A 14,601-nucleotide genomic window follows, 5' to 3' on the forward strand; every position below is an offset into this window, starting at 1 on the left:
GAAGCGAAAATATGTAATTACATCGTCATTTCTTAAGAATTCTCAACCAAATCAAACTAGAATATGAAAAACTTTTTAAAGAATTTAGATATTTATCCGACATCGATCTTAGGACGTGGTCCTTTAGTAACATACTCTATCGATGAACCTTATTATCGAAAAATGACACCCAATAAAATGAAATATCCTGACATAACCTTAAGTTCAACTGTGCGTATACACGCAGACACGTATAGCGTATTGATGAGGCTGTCAGCGAGAACAGCGTAAAACTAAACGGTCGGAAACACACAACTGACTGTGATTGTGTAATTAACGATCGGCAACACACGGATTCTAGTACGTAAAAATAATCAATGAAAATAAAATACCCATTAAAATAAAAAGTTGGTTCTAAAAAAATTCAGTTCTAGCTCAGTTTTTAAAATCTAAAAAATGCGTCGGTATTGCTCTGAGAATAACTTGATTTGTTGAGAAGATTATCATGCTCGTAGTGACTTGGCAGCCAGCGCGGCGGCGGAAAACTAGTTTGCCAGTCTGCGAACTGCGAATATTCGATCAAAATCACATCTTTTCGTGCTTTTCTCTCACAAATTCAGCGAAATTGAAGTTGTTCATACATAAACTAAATGTATTGTTGGGATCAAGTATACCTTTCGAACAAGCTTTCTTTTGGAAAAAAAGATTCCATCGGCAAAGTGCCAGTGGCCGACGCCACGTTTCTTTATGACGCCATCCGTCGTTAAAAGGTTAAAGATAACCTAAGATGACATAAGATGACCTTCATACTAATCAAACCAATCACGCTGCAACACCATAGGCGCGTCCATCAGCCAACCACACTATTAAACAAGTGAAAGATCGGGCTCAAAATAGCCACAAATGAGGTATTTAGAAATTATTTAATGTACACGTGTGCAGTTCCAAGTGGGAAAGGGGTCGCGAAACTGCTGATCGTACGAGTGCCGTCTAACAGCTGGCAGTGCGATACCGAAAATAATAGGTCTATACGAATAATCTAATTACGTTAAAAGTAGCCGGGAAAAAATGTAAATCAGGCGGGTTATTTACCCGGCACCCGGCTTCTAAGGACAACACTGATTACAGTCGACATTTTCCATGAGTTTCGAACAATGTAGCGATTAAGCAAAAGATGGAAAAGCATTGCCATAACTTGTTTCAGTTGCATTGCGTATATTTTCAACACTTTACCACGTAAACCATCAGGTCCAGGTGCCTTGTTTGGACGAATATTTGCAAGGCATTTAACTACCTCATCCTCTGTCAGCTGTACGGATTGTGATTGTAATGGAATATTTTCACACATCCTGTCACACTCTCTGCTGAAATCCCTAGTGTCAATTCTACCATAGAAAACATTCTAGTCATTTGCTTAAGTTTGACTGTGTGTGGTTTATGGTTTGCTGTTTCTTTTGCCTTCCCATCATAATGTTAAGCCCTTCCCAAACTTGTTTTGCATTTCCCAAATAAAGTAGCTCCTAAATCTTATCCTTATATTCAAGTTTAGCTTTCTGCATTTTTTGTCTAAATTTAGTCCTCTTTTCTCCAAAACGCATTTTTTGTCATTCAAACACACTTTAAGATCTTTAATTAGCCATGGTTTGTTGTTAGGAAAAACTTTAACTGATTTGCTCTTGATGATATTAGTTTCACAAAATTGAATATAGGAAGTTATCGTATCTATCAACTCATGGATATCAACACAAGAGTCAAAGAATAATTTCCAGTCTGTTGATTCAAAACAATATCCTAATTCATCTATACTTTCCTCTGTCCACATTGGCACTTATTTTGTTTCAGGCTCCCGACATTTCACTTTTTGTCTATATTTTGGGAACAGTTGTATGACATTCCAAGAAAGATTTCATCATTTGACATTTTATGAAAGATGAATTGGCGTATAGCAATCACGTTTTAATCACGGAGCGAATCTTCAAATTAGTGGATTTAAATATTTAAAATTGTTTGAATTCCAAATGATGTCTCCACGGGTCAGCTTGGATAGTATCAACCAATAGCAGTTTGGCTAACACTTAAAATACCAAGAATTAGATAACACAATTGTTGTTACCATCGCTCTGCCAGCTCCACCGAGTAGTCTCTGGAACATCCACTCACCGTTATAGTCGGCTGCTGCCCTATCTGCATCCTTTCTGGAGTGGTCCGCTGTATCCGTTGTGTCGGCAACAGTTTCTATAATTTCTACTGGCAATTGTTTACCAGGTATCATCACATTTGATGAAAGAATTTCGAAATTATATCACAAATTACCAAGTTCCATCAATATACAAATGAAAGTTTAAATGCTCTGACACTGCACAGCGCTTCACGCCATAATTAGATATTTATCAGATCAAAATCTGTAGCAGGTTTCACCATATCTGGTGTCATACTGTCAGAGCTATATAGCTAATTACAAAGTTCATTAAATTTGCTAATGAACCATTAATTAACTTGACACTACTATATGCTTCTCAACACAGTCAGATATCCTTCGGATCAGTATCTGCAGCAGATTTCAGCAAATTTGATGAAGCTATTTCGGAGTTATATGACTTATTACAAAACTTCATTAAATATTTAAATGAACTATTTATTAACTTGACGCTGCTCAATGCTTCTCAGTGCAATTAGAGATCTATCAGATCAATATTTGTAGCTAGCAGGTATCATCAGATTTGAGATACTAATTACAAAAGCTCAGTAAATATGCAAATGAGCAGATACTTGACATTACACTCACAGTATCATCATAATGTTGTGAGATTGTCATCAGTCAAAAGATTCACGAATTTTTGTGCAGTATTTCTTGATATAAGTAAGCACTGTCATTACGGTCTCTTTAGGAAACCATTATATGAAAAAATGATATTTCATAACTTCATTATTATGCAAGCCACACTAACCAAACTCTAATCAGTTTTTGTTATAGCATATGGGATCTGTATACTAAATCTGGCTTGAATCCGTTCCGGCGTTCATGAGTTATCGTGTGAACAGACAGACAGACAGACAGACAGACAGACACACACACACACACACATACACACGCATACACACTTATCGCTACAACATCAGCTCACGCGTGTGAACACGTGAGCTAAAAATGTTTCCCCTTCTTGTCCCGTATACACCCTTACCCATTACTGGAACTCTTCGCTCAATAATGTGTTCGCCACTGACATACCTCCCATTAGGCAATATCGAAAAAGCGTTCCACAAGGTTGATCATGAGAAATTATTTCATCTGCTATCAATATCGGGAGTTGGTAACAAAATGTTAATTATGTTTGGAGTATTTATGCAAATGCAAAATCATGTGTTAAATACACATAATTATTTTTCTCTTGGAATGTTGGGGTAAGACAGGGCTGTATGCTCAGCCCGTTACTTTTAGTATTGTTTATAAGTGAACTTCAGACATTCTGGGTCCAGATGTTTTGTATGTTTTCGATGATTTGTATGATCTGTTTTTATTTATGTTTGCAGATGATGTAGTTTTCTTTTCGAACACAATTTATGGTTTACAACAACTAGTCAACATTCTCCATCAATACTGTATTGAATGGGAATTGAAACTAAATTTAGAAAAGACAAATTGTAAAGTAACCGTATTTTAAGCAGGGCCGCAGGGGGAAATTAGCAAAATAAGAGAAATGGTACGATGATGTGAAAAAATATTATGTGATAGTTACTCCAAGTATCTGGGTTTATTATTTAAGGTAGTATGCACCTCGAAAGTAAAAGACTTAAACTTTTGCTTAAAATTTCATCACGGAACCTTTCAACAGTTCTCTTTCAAAATCAAGAATAAAAATCGGGGGTCACCGTGCAAATTTTGGTTCTAGAGAAACAAATAACCCAAGATTTACAGATATTTCAAATTCAAAATGGCCGCCATCCCTGTGTTAACTCTATGGAGAAAAATAAAAATTTTCGAATTTCGAAAAACTAAGCCGGTGAAAAGTTTTCTTTCACCAAGAGCTTTAAAATGAACCCCCACATGTGGTATATCAGATGAGAATTGTAAAAGTTTGAGCGTCCGAATGTCTGTCCCCGAGGTGCGTTCTACCTTAATGCAGGGAGAATTACGGGAAAGCAGTAAATACTCTCTCGCAGCACCCAAACACAAATATGGTTACATAACGGAAATGTTGTAAAATTAACAACCTGCAGCTATCGCTGTATTTTAAACTGTTTGATACCATGATCAGACCCATTCTTACATATTCTGCAGAGATCAGGGGATATGAACAGTATTTGAATATTGAAGGGGTTCAACTTAAGTTCTATAGAAATTTACTTGTAGTAAGGTCAAATACATCAAATAATGTTGTACTAGGCCAGTGTGGTAGACTTCAAGCGTATGCACAATGTATAAAGAAAGTGATAAAATATTGATTAAAAGTTATACATATGGACAACCTTAATTTCCAGGTAGAGTGTATAACGTGCTTAACAAGTTAGATCAAAGTGGTAAAACAAAACGGGCAACACATATACGTATTTATTGTAAAACCATGGTTTCAACTATGCGTGGATTGCTCATGAAATATGAGATCAAACATATTTTTGTCTTTGTTTATTATGAAAGTTGTTGAAGTTTTAAACCAAGAGTGGTATACAAATGTGAACGATGATAAAACACTATGTAAATTATAAACACACTTCAGAACCAGAAAGATACATTGACCTTTTGCTTGAGAGGTACTTGGTGTCAGCAATAGCTAGAATAAGATGTTCAGTGGATTGGAATCTTAAAATTGTTAAAGGGCGTGAAAATAAAATTGAAAGAGGTTTGAGACTGTGTAAATTTTGTGATAAAATAAGTTAGATAACGAATATCATTTCATATTGTGGTGTTAATTTACAAGGAATCCCTGAGAAAAATTCAAACAAGCGTACTACCTACATCATGACATTTTAAAGAAAGAAAACTAAAATAGGACCTTGACTTGCCATCGAGGGACAACGCACCCATATTTCAATAAAAAAGATGGTTTTTAAAGACAATCTTTAATCACAAAAATGTGGTATGAAAGTGTAGTGAATTCTTCGGGAACAATGCTACATAATCTTAATACAAGAGTGACTATCGACAATCAAATTTTAGTATCCATTTATGTTTATTATGTCAAGGTCAAATTCACCCAACACCGAACTCAATCGTTACAATAGCTGATGTTTAAAATATTCATTCCGAGGAGGACAAGGGGCTATGTTCAATATAAAAAAAAAACTCGAGGGAGATCTTAAAAAGTCACTTAAACTTCAAATTCTTCAATGCTAACATTAAATGAAAGCAAACCCTTTGAGATGTAAATTCTTTTTGTGTGAATGTGTCAACACCTCAGTAAAGCGGGCAGTTTGGATAAAATGTCCTCTTATAAGCTTACCTAGCTCGTCAGTTACCCATGTACAACCAAATGCCGATTCGGCACGGTTGATATTTGACACTGCTTTGTTAAATCTTTGAAAAGCTTTCATTGTAGCTTGTTGTGTTCTTGTCAAACATCTCAGTAAAAGTCAATGTCAGCAACATATAAAAAGCTAATTTCTTTTTTAATATCTCTATTGTGGTTAGGAATAACTACATTGATGGTTGTGCCCTTTACCTTTAGAAAAGTTATGCTTGGTTTCCCTACAATTTGACATAAAATGCGAGAGTTAAAAATTAAGATGACATTGGTCGGAGACTTGACTAAAAATGACTAATAGGTTTATGATATGCCTTTCTGATATCGGACTAACAAAAGAGGTCCTTTTGCAAGGCAACATACAGTAGACTATGGGACTAACTTCATATTTTCCTGTCCAATAATCATTAATCAGGAGATCTCGAGGTCTCCACTAACTCATGAGACAGCAGACAAGCATAAAATGTCGTAGTTTATATCAACATATCAACAAAAATATATCGCAACTAAGTCCGAGAAAATGCTATTGGAGGGTTCAGATCCAATAGGGATAATATCAAACATCTGACAAAGAAAGATTTAGGTTAACATAGTGTCTTCATGAATGAGAGTGTTTTGATTTATAACGATTTATCTTTGATATTCATTGATTGACGGCACACGTGGGATACAATAAGCAAACTCCTCTTCATTTGATGTTGATCTTGATAGTGGCGAGGTTTGTCAGTCACCAATGGATTTGTAATAACTTTGTCCTCTGCGAGTTCGTTCCTATGAAGAAAGTCAAAACTTCCGAAAAACGAAATGAGGCTTGATGCCTGCAGGCACGAAGTGAAAAGACAAAAAATACAATGACGTTGAACAGTAATGCAGTTATTATAATCTTACCTTAAATAAGAACTGTCATACCTGACAGTGAATTTTAGAATACGACAGGGTGTCTCCAAACAGTTCAATGTGTCTCCCATTTTTGTGAAAAGAAGTCACTCTAATAATACCGTCGCTGACAGAAATTTGTGACTTAATTGTATATTGCTCGAGAAACCAGGTAATGAATTTGCCTATTCTATTATAGCCGACAGCCTCGCTTTCTAATACGCTTATCTTGTCAACTTGGCTCATTACCGATTAATAATGACGTTTTAATCTCTCTACCAAGCATTTTTAGCAGTATATAATTATTCAATCCTCAGCCTAATATAAATACACGATGTATCATATATATTCATGCTGCGGAAGATAAAGTATGATTTTACGAACTAGTGGCATATTGTGCCTACATCTGTCTTCATTGAGTTAGTGCATGTTCAATCATTTGAACGTTGCATTTTGACAGGCAGTATATTTTCTTGTGGTTATACTGCTGGTATATTACGTATAATTTTCCGGGCAGTCGTGAAGCCCGACACTGCCACATTTTGTATAATCAACGTGTTACTTTACACCCACAACTTGGTTCACATTCGTCGGGTATTGTCTTTGCCCTGCTTTGTTGCAGCTTGTTAAATGGTAAGTTATTTTTGTTTTTCATAAAAGTTGTAAATGAGTTGAGCACTCTACTAGGCATTTTGAAAAGTTATAAGGGCACGTGGTTGATGTATTTCCAGGAAAAATATCCAGAAAAGAAGAATAAGTTAGAGATGTGGTAATTCCTATCATCCCAATTTGCTTGAGAAAAAGAGGAATGATATAAACAAAGAGTGTAATACTCTATGTTCAGTAAATGCATCACTTTGTTTATCTGTATATTTTTGAATCCCCCTTGATAAAAGTATCATACAGCTCAATTGTCTGCATTCTACATTTTTCAACTAGGAAATTTGATTTCATCAAGTCTGAAATTAAAAATATATTGCGGGTCTGAATGGCAGCTCATAAGTATCACTCTGCGAACGTATTTAAGCCAAGTTAAGACAAATGTATTTGTACATTGACCACAGACAATTGATCAGGGACCAGAAAACATGAGTTGTATATACAAGATTATCAGAATGCGATCTTCCAAGTAGGAGATCAGCACAGTACTGTAACATTGAGATTCTTGATACCTATTGCCGAGCGCATTCTACCTTAAGGTTTTATACGCCTTGAAAGTGGAAGATTTAAACTTGTGCTCAAACATTCCCCACTGAAACTTTAAACCACGCTCTCTTTCAAAATCACTCACAAAAATCGGAAAGCCAGGTGCAGTTTTTGGTACTAGAGAAAAGATTACCATGTATTTGCCAATATTTGAAATTAAAAATGACTGCCATTTCAGTGAAAATTCTATAAACTATTGTAGCTGTAAACGTCATGCATTCACATACACAATTTTAAAATATAAGATGTATCTGGTATTTACAGCTCTGTATTGCAACAGTTTCAAAGGCCACAATGATGTGTGTTATGGTCCCTGACAAGTATCTTAATATGATAAAAAATGCCTTAGCGCTAACATATGTATCTAAGAAATTAGCATCTGGTCAAAAACATGGTGTTTTAGTGTCAATAGTGCGGAATAAGTCACCTCAAACAACAAACACAGTACAATCAAATATTAACTTAGTTTAAATTTGTCTTTACACAAACAGATCAATGTCGTTTAGATTGTGAAACCTGCGCACGATAAGTTAGGTTCTGGTTTCAAAATTTCGGAATATCTTACTGTACACTCCTATGCCTAGCATACTGACTAACGCTAACGTAGTTTGTATAGAAAACATGACCTTTTATTAATTTTTTTCTTTTAGTGTAAATAAAACACACCAAGATTGATTTAATTTCCAATGCTTACATTAACCTTCTCTCAAGCGCCGCCAGATGCTCTGAATGTTACCACATTGCCAGCAGTTTTAATGATATAACGCCCACAAGTTAAATAATATTTGACGCACTCCACACATTGAATGCGATGTCAAAGATTGCATTGTACAATAAAATCATTTTTTGTATCATAGTCTACAAGACTGCACTTTGGAAACGATAGATCAATCACCAAACATTGCTTTGATAAATATAAGGGCCGATTAGCGAAGTTTTGTTCCACGTTGACATTATCTAAATGTCAACAAAAAAGAGGAACCAATGGTATGTTGTGTTATTCACCCACATCACGGAATGTGATAAAAGGCTCTTATCACGTTGAATAATTGACTGTCATAGACTTTTTATCGAAGGGGATTTATAGGAAAACGCTAATAGATCGTTAATTTGAAGGGGCTTCCTCATTTCCGCATTACTTTTGTAAGTGTGAAAGGTCAAACTAACTCTACACTTCCACTTTATGGTGTTAAATGTGCATGCTGTAGATTATTTGGCCTGATACCTCTCATTATTGAAGTCACTTCACTTAAGACACTTGTACGTTAAACTACAGTAACAATTTTGATGACTGAAATCTATTAAAATTAAATGAATTGTCAGTAATAATGTGACGTTGTTATACGTTTTACGTGAACACTGAACTGAACTAAACTGTAATACTTAATTCTAAATCAAATGTTGTTTTTTTCTGTCTTTGGCATTAGACTACCATACAGATTGTTCAAAAGTCGTTTTAATTTACATTAATTACAATTTACAAAGTCAGTTTAATTTTATTCTTTCTTTCGGTTGTAATTAGTTTGATGTGGTAATAATTGATTAGGAATTGCAATAATTATTAAAATAAAATACTTCGTAGTGCTTATGGAATAGTTGGTTTCAATAAATAGGGTGAAGCTTTGACAGAACATCGATATTTACTATCAATATTCTACCGGAAATATGTACCCTTGCCTCACTCAAGAACTTGTTTGTGTATAAAATATTTTGGAACTACAATAACCCTTCTAGCAGTTTTTCTCAAGTTCATTGACTATTTGTATATTTAGGAAACTTTTCCTTTTTAGGGATATATATCTTGATTTACTTCACAAAAGTTGACGAAACTTACAATGTACATTGGAGATATATCATACAACATTATTGAAAGTCGCTTTACATTTTACTGCAGCTAATGGTTAATTTACATATTTGATTAATTTCCGTATTAAAGATTTATCTGAATTGTCGTGATCACAATTGACCGAACTTGCTGGGTACGTGTGAGATAATATAATATGGCATAATTGAAAGTTATCTAGCATTTTATACCAGCTAAAAACTAATTTCCATATTTACTTAAGTATATTTATCTTAATTGTATTGATCAAAGCTTTCGAAACTTGCTATGCACAATAAGATACTATGATATAAACAGTTATTATCATATACCCATGCCCATATTGCTACATCCTAGTGACGTTCAACGTAAAATATCAGACGTGATATTTCACGGTAAACGTCGAGATATGCACGATGAACGTCATCAGTTTCAGAGTTTTCCCGAACTACATTAGCAGTTTGTTGGTAAACAACGTAAACAACAAAATGGCTGCCGCTCCCCGCCTGCGAAGCGATGTCGCGACGTAAAAACTTGAAGGGCTTCGAGAACACGGGTATTTCTGGTTGCAAATTACGGAAATATCACGTTGGGTCTTGAAATGTTTTCCCATGGTATTTTTTTGGTCAAATTCTAGCAAACATTCTGCCGTTCGCACGGCGCCGGCACTCTGCACGGTCGCCACCGAACAGGTAGTGAGCGCGTGGCGTGACAGCGATGTCGCGCGCGCGACGACTGTTGACATGGCAACTCTAAAGGTAAACCAACAAAATGGCGTCCCCTTTCCGCGCGAGCTCCGTGCCGTACGACGATCGAATCAGGATAGATTTAAAGCTGAGCAGTTTTTGATGATCGATTACAGTTGTAATAGCATATTGCACCTTAAAATGTCCCTTCTGTATGACGATTGTTGTATCCCGGTGTCTTTCTTCTTGGGTTTCATTGAGATATGGACGACTTGCAGCGATGTCGCGCGTGATGTTGACATCTTCGTCGTCGTATACTTTATGAATGAAGCCTGTTCACATAAATATTCTGATATTTATGCGCAAGGCGTAATAAAGTAAAGCCTAAAAATTAAAGGTTTTTCGTTCTATTAGTAAAAATTCCCTAAAATTATGGGCATGGGTATATGATAAATCGGTTATTACCCAATATCACCTGTTCCTTGTGTCGTATCAGCATGAGTGTCATTTGTGCTGCGTCAGACACTCGACTTCGTCTCGTGTCTGACGCAGCACAAATGACACTCATGCTGATACGACACAGGAACAGGCGATATTGGGTAATAACCTCTAATAATAAATTGTTCAGCATTTTCAGTTCGGCCTACTACCAGTTGCATATTTAGCGAATTTAGCTAATTGGGTATATATATATATATATATATATATATATATATATATATATATATATATATATATATATATATATATATATATATATATATATATATAATATATATATATATTAATATATATATATATATATATATATATATATATATATCCTTTGATAAATATCAGGGCTGATTAGCGGAGTTTTGTTCCACGTTGACATTATCTTAATGTCAATAAAAAAGAGGAATCCATGGTATGCTGTGCTCTTCACTAACATCACAGAATCTGATAAAAAAGCCCTTATCACGTTGAATAGGAGGATTAACAGGGAAATGTTAAGATATCGTAAATTTGAAGGGGCTTCCTCATTTTCTGCATTACCTTAAGTAACTGCGAAAGGTCAAACTAACTCTACATTTCAACTTTATGGTGTTAAATGTGCATACTATAGATTATTTGGTCTGATATATATCATTATTGAGGGCATAACATTTAAGAGGTTTTGTACATTAAACTCAGTAAGAACTTTGATGACCCAAATCAATTAAAATTCAATAATTTGTCAGTAATGTTGTGTTCGTATAGTTCCGTTTTTCGTGAATATTGCTACGCAATTTGCATCACATCAAAACATTAACCGTATTAGTTAATGTTTTGTAGGATAGGCGTTTAACAATAGACTTTATAACGAATGTTTATGTATGTTAATGTATCAGATCATTGGATACTGTCACTAAAAATCTGGCTGGTTCAAATGATGTGACGTTATCATACTATTTGTGTAAATATTGAACTGAATTTAACTGTAATAATAAATTCTTATTGTTTTTTTCTTTTGCAATACACTACCATACAGTGGGTATAGTGTAATCTTATGTCTGACATTAAGAAATTACAATAATTACTTAAATAAAAATAACATTTTACATAAAAATCCGTAGTGCTTATATTTTAGTTTGATTTCATCAAGAAGGGTGAGTTTTGACATAATATCGATATTTACTATAAATATCAAATTCAAGTCTTTCTACTTGAGGTATGAAGCTTTTTGTAGAGGAGCACAACTTCTTGCCTTCTGCTAGAAGTTGTATGGCTCCGCAAAAAAAACACTCACATATATATATATATATATATATATATATATATATATATATATATATATATATATATATATATATATATATATATATATATATATATATATATATATATATATATATATATCACATGAACTGGCCCGAATCGCCACCTGTGTGACGTAGAACAGGACGGATAAGAAATCCAAAATACCCCCGTTGTACGGTGTGAACATTCTGAAAGGATTTCCTAAACGTCGTACTTGTTACGTTACTGACTCATATGTGTTGTCCTGAAAAGTATTCTCTGCAGTAATTCCAACGTTAAAGCTAAACGACACGCACGAGACGACGAAGTTCTACACGTACGTTCACGCGAACATAGACTCAATTGCGCATGTTCATATTGGCAGCTGCACTCTCATAGACTCTCCACAGTCGCTGTGCCTTGTTTTGTGTGCGCGCTCACGATTTGAAGGCTACGCTGTGTATGTGAGCACGCGCTACCAGACACGGCGACTGTCGGTTTTTGCAAGTAAATGAATATTCATAAGGGTAGTGACGTCAAAAGAAACAACCATCTAACTGGGCGGAGAGAATATATACTAGCTGGTAAACCTATACGCTGTATGTTTTTATTTTTCATTTTTCATTTTATTTGGCTATGGTACTTGTCATTTTTGTTTGATTAATGGAGTTTTATAAAGTACCTGGATCAGGCTGAAATCCGACCGGTCGCTTGCAAGAACGTCCAGACCCTGGGATTCGCATCGCGATTCGCGTCGCGTCAATACCTGCTGGTATCGCTTAAACTGCTTAATGTCACTTTTCCGACAAGAATTACACCTTGACTTAATGATGTCCCCCTCACTCCGTACAGTATGATGCATCATTCTGCGCTGCACGTACGACAATTAGAAGTCACCCTTAGTGACAAAATTAAAATAAAAAAACACTCTTTTTTCAGAATTCCCACAGCTTCAATGAACTGTTATTAGATTTCTATATAATACTTATAGCCCCTAAACTTGTAATAATAATAATAATAAAAATAATAATTATAATAATAATGGGTTCTTATATAGCGCACATATCCAAAAGTACATGTGATCAAGGCGCTTGACAATTATTATTACCACTGTTCACAGGACCTAATTTGATACCACTCAACTCCCTGGGGAACAAACAACAGCTCACATGTGCAGCCAATCAGTGCAGAAGAGCTGAACGCACACATTAAAACCACTGTCCTACCAGGTACCCATCACTCCTGGGTGGGGAGAAGCCAAGAGGAATAAAGTGCCTTGCTCAAGGACATAGCACCATAGCCATGCTGGAGCTCGAACTCACCATCCTGTGATCGTGCGTCCACTGCTCTAGCACTGTCCCATGATGCCTCCTCGTCAGGACCAAACTTTTTTTTTTTTTTGGGGGGGGGGGGGGGTCCCGGCCTTCGTAGTCCGTGTGGATTTTGGTTAGCCCTGACAAAAGTTGGTAGTCAGTGGACGAGGGACTACCGCTAATTTCGAGCCCTGTTTTTAGGTATTCTTGTCGACCGTAAAGAGGCATTTAACACTACCAAACATGATATACTTTTATAAAAACTCGAATTTTATGGAATAAGAGGACATGCACTAATTTAGTTTGAAAATTACTTCGAAAAACAAGCATATCAACAGTAATAAATGGAAAAGCGTCGGAACCACGTTCAATTAAATATCGGGTTCCACAGGGCTCAATTCTAAGGCCAACTCTATTTTGATATATATATCAACGATATTAAGATTTTGAAACACTACATCTCAACCAAGTTAACAGTTAATTTCATAAAATCAACTATTGGTTCATGGCGAATAAACTAATTGTTAAAGTAGAAAAAACCTAATGACATTGTAGTGAAAACAGGTAAATCGTGTAACTTTAAATGGTAATTCATACCTTTGAAATCAACAGATTAAGGAAGTTTCATCAGCTTGTTATCTAGGTGTAGCAATTGATAATTCCCTTTCCTGGAAACCACACATAAAGAAAGTGATAAACAAAATAACCCGCAAAGTTGGAATCATCTCATGTCTCCGACATTTCGTTCTAAAGTTTATGCTTATCAAACTCTTCAATGCCTCCACCTTACCACACTTCACTTTATGCTTAGAAATATGGGGAAATACTTACACTACTCTATTTGAACCTGTTTATTGCTTACAAAAGAAAATTGTCCGATTGATCACTTGTTCTGATTTTCATGCCCACTCAAATCCCCTTTTTCTTCAAATAAACATCTTCCGTATTTTCAAACCAAGTAAATACTGTTCTTGCCATTTTGTTTTCGACTTCAAAAATAAAGGTTTTCCAATCACTATTCACAATTGTTTTGAACCATTTAGTTGAGCATTGCAATTACTGTATTCCCAGAACTAGGCTTACAGTGACTCAACACAACATTAAGTACGCAGCAATCAAACATTGGAATTTTCTACCATCTTCATTCAAGCAAATAACGTGTAGACAAGGGTTTAAAGTGGGATTAAGAAGCTGTTTGATGAACACAGAATAATTTGTATACCTTTTCTTGATTTGTCTATTTATTTTATTGTATTTTTCATTATCTCTTTGTCTCTCACATGTATTTTTGTCCTTACTCAAACCCTTTATGGCATCATCGTATACTGTGTGAGTCATTGACTCGACTAGTCCCAGTGGATTATTTCTCTTGTCCAAACCAGATAAAGTTATATTTTCACTGCAATACAGCCCTTGTACCTTTATTTGGTTAAATAAACAATTATTATAAATCACCATATCAATAAAATGCAGACAAAGTGGCGATTGATAAGTAACTGAAA

Source organism: Ptychodera flava, unplaced genomic scaffold (assembly GCF_041260155.1).
Source record: "Ptychodera flava strain L36383 unplaced genomic scaffold, AS_Pfla_20210202 Scaffold_30__1_contigs__length_3116999_pilon, whole genome shotgun sequence".
Classification (NCBI taxonomy): domain Eukaryota; kingdom Metazoa; phylum Hemichordata; class Enteropneusta; family Ptychoderidae; genus Ptychodera; species Ptychodera flava.